General features: G+C 40.7%; 1 pseudogene; it reads left to right on the forward strand.

The window, feature by feature from the left end:
• The first annotated feature begins 370 nt into the window (after nucleotides 1-370).
• LOC112394011 (olfactory receptor 8S1-like) lies at nucleotides 371-3,535 on the forward strand (annotated as a pseudogene).
• The last annotated feature ends 421 nt before the right edge of the window (nucleotides 3,536-3,956 follow it).

Consider the following 3,956-nt stretch of genomic DNA (forward strand, 5'->3'; position numbering starts at 1 on the left):
AGTTCACAAGTTGCAAAGCTCACAAATGAGAAAATCCCTTATGTCTTTTTAAAAGTTCAAGCTTCTTAGCAAATGAGTCTAGATTTTAGCTTCAAGCTGTAACTTCTAGGGATATAGATTATTGAACCAGTCCTCTGGGTTCCTTAGTTCAGCCTAAACCAACTGCTCTTTTAATTGTCTAGACATCAGAATCCTTTGTTCAGATAACACCATCAGCAACATATTTAGAGTCACTGAGGAAAATGTGTGAACTCATGATCCTGTACTCACTGACTCACATAAGCTTGAGACACTGTAAAAGAAATTAGTACAACCTGTCAAGAACTTGAAAATTTCAAGATATTTCTCCTGTCTTTTCTTCAAAGCCATGATGGGGTAAGAGTTCAAATAAGATTCTGAACACTTTCTCTACAAATGACATGCTTTTTGGAGCCTGAGCTAATATATTTCTTTTCTTCTCCCCTCTCAGCTGCCTAGAAAGAAAACTATGTCTATTCCCAGAGTTGGGAAGTTATGCTACATCTTTTTCTAATGAATATCACTTGATCTCTGGTCTCTTCAGCTATTGACTCAAAGCTCCAGGATACTGTTTCCACCAAGAGAAGCCAAGAGTATGAAAATGTTCTACTGAATCCTCTGATGCTTTGTCCCCTCCTAACCTACTCCTTGAGGTACTTCTTTCTTCCCTATACTCGCTTCCTCTCTTCTTGCTTCCTAAGAGACTTAGCTTCCCTTTGAAGACTCTCATCTCCTCACTGTTCTCCAGCTAAACACTGCTTCCAGGTCTAGGGACAGCTCTTCTGCAATACAGCTTCATATTATCTCTTCCCTAACATGCTTTGATCTACTCCTCTGAAATACCCTTCTTCTTCTTTCTCTTTCTGGTATGCATTAATAATTATGTCAGAAATCTTGTTTCCAGCTCTTTATGTATAAGCTAATTCAGTCCTTCCAAATGTAAGATATATATTACTTCCCCCAAGTTTACTCAATTTACATGTGGAAAAATTATGATTTAAAAGAACAAACAATATCACAAAAGTTAAACAGATAGTAAATGACACAATTGGGTTATACAACACATGTCTGTTTCTAAATTGCCAGATGTTGGCAACATGCCACTGCACTTACTGAACCTCAGGCATAAAGCCTGTGTTTTATCTTGGAGCAGCTGAGAGCAGCCCAGATAGGGATATGGTAGGACATTAGGAACACATTTGCCACTCTTCATGCCTTAAACTCTCTCCTCATCAACCACAGTCTTAAATCTGCAATTCAAATAATTAATCATTAAAGAAAATGGAGTAAAATTAAAAAACAAAAACAAAACAGGAAAAAAGTCCTCACCACACTAACTCAGCAACCTAGACTTTGTCCTCTGTGGGGCCAGAGACTGAATCTTCTACCTCATCTTAGCCACCTACTCCCACAATCATGCCCATCACTTTGTCATCAGGAGGCCTTATACCTACAAAGTCTGAATTTCAAGCATCCCTCTATCTAACGACTATCTCCAAATCTTAAAATTTGCTTAACCTAGTGTTCCTACATAAGCAATTCTTCAAACCCAAACCAATGACTGTATGACTTCTGCCCTAGCCATACTCCTCTGCTTGGCCCCCCATTTAATTCCTTGCACAGCCTTGTTTCTGTGATTCATTCACTTTGTAAGCATGCTTTTCTTCCCTACCCCCCCTTTTTTTTTCTTTATCACTGCACGTGCCTGGAAAAAACAAACCCCATTTAAAGCCAAATATCTGTCTGCTCCACACATGTGCTTAAACATCTAAATACTACTGTGACTACCACACACTTGTCCAGATTGGTTCCAGAATCTCAAATAGGCAAATATATCACCAGTTAATCCTACTGTATTTCCTTAGTAAATAGTTTTCTGCTTGGTATACCTGAGTTTTGTATTCTTGGTTCATCAAAATCCCTTACCGCCACTTCACTAAAACCACACAACATACGTACACACACAGATACATAGATAGATAGATAGATAGATAGGTAGGTAGATAGATAGGCAAACTCTGTTCATGGTCTCATCTCACAGTTCTTCAAAAACTTTGCAGCAATCAGAAAGTCTGTCTATTTCAGCCATAAAATCCTCCAAGCTAGCTGCCTCAGTACCCACTCTCTGTAACTTCCCTCCTATTTACAAAAGATAAAGAGCCTCTCCTCCTATCTATGGACAAAACTCCACCTGTGCTCTCTGGATCTCATTCCTTTTCCCTTTCTCAAGGACTACACTTCTGCTGTTTACCTCTTACTCTGCTGCATCAATAAATTCTCTATTTCCATTGACTATACAAAATGTTCTCTGTATTAGTACCCATCTTAAAAATGAAAGAAAGAAACCTCTAGAGACATAAGACGAGGGTCTACAGATTTACATAGGGAGTTGATAGAGGGGTGGTAGAATGCCATCCAGCAATATCAAAGTTATCATGATGATTAGGAAGTTAGCTTAAGAATATGTGAACATGGTTTTCAGTATGTTGTGAAATGATGTATATGAACAAGAGGGCTAAGTCAGTGGGGTAATTGGGAGGTGCAGAAGGAGTTTTAATGTCTTTCTCTCTTGGATTCCTAGGGTAAATCTTTTTATCACTATGGGAAACCAGAGCGTGTTCAGTGAGTTTATCCTCCTTGGGTTTTCTGTTGACCCTCAACCAGATTCTGCTCTTCATGTTGTTTCTGATGATTTACTCCTGACCCTGTTGGGGAACCTGGTAATGTTGCTGGTTATCAGAGTTGATCCCCACCTCCACACGCCCATGTCCTTCTTTTTGGGACAGCTCTCCTTTCTGGACCTCTGCCATTCATCTGTCACAGTCCCCAAGATGCTGGAGAATCTACTTTCTGAAAGTAAAACCATCTTTGTAGAGAGCTGCCTGGCTCAGACCTTCTTTGTGTTTGCCACCAGGGGCACTGAGGCATGTCTGCTGGCTGTGATGGCCTATGATCGCTGTGTAGCCATCAGCTCCCCTCTGCTCTGTGGCCAGGTGATGGACAACCAGCTCTGTATTGGGCTGGTGTGGGGCTCCTGGGGCCTGGCCTTTGTTGATGCTCTCATCAACATCCTTCTGCTGTCAATTTAGACTATTGTGAGGACCAAACTCTTCCCCACTTCAGCTGTGAGCTGTCTTCTCTCTTCCATCTTTCTTGCTCTGATACCTCCACCAATTTCACACTCTTGCTCTGCTCTTCTGTCGTCCGTTTCTTTGGAACCTTCATTTTAATCTTCTTCTCTTATATCTGCATTGTCTCCGCCATCCTGAGCATCAGCTCCACCGCAGGCAGAAGCAAGGCCTTCTCTACCTGCTCTTCCCACCTCACTGCAGTGATCCTGTTCTATGGTTCAGGTTTCCTCAGTTATCTCCTTGCCAACCTCTGGTTCCCCCTGGAGATGATCTTCCCTTTGCAATACAGTGTGATCACTCCCATGCTGAATCCCCTCATCTAGAACAAGGAGGTGAAGGCAGCTATGGGAAGAATGTTAAGAAGATATGTTAACTGTTTCACATAGAGGACCAGAGGAACAGGACCATGGAGAAGCTAAACTACTCTGTAACAAAATACATAACTGGAAATTAAGGTTTTTTAGCATTCTTAGAAACATCTTTATTAGAAGTGTTCTTAAATCCTTCAATACATGAGGATTGTATTGAAGGATGATTTCCATTCACTGATATAATACTGGTCTGATCACAGCTTGCAAGTAGTGTTCTTAGAAACAAGGGATTATTTCTTGATTGACCATCATGCCAGATGTTAAAAGATATGTATGTGTCAGAATCTTCATACATGCTTAAGAAGGCAGCAGGCTCTATTCATAGGATGATTAGTGGTTAGCCCTCTTCAGAGGATGAGAAGTAGGTCAGGTAATTTTACAACATATTGTTTATATATTTGTGTTGTAGAGAACACCTGTTACTTTTGCCTGCCCA

This window comes from Neophocaena asiaeorientalis, unplaced genomic scaffold (genome assembly GCF_003031525.2).
Source record: "Neophocaena asiaeorientalis asiaeorientalis breed wild unplaced genomic scaffold, Neophocaena_asiaeorientalis_V1.1 scaffold134, whole genome shotgun sequence".
In the NCBI taxonomy this organism is placed as follows: domain Eukaryota; kingdom Metazoa; phylum Chordata; class Mammalia; order Artiodactyla; family Phocoenidae; genus Neophocaena; species Neophocaena asiaeorientalis.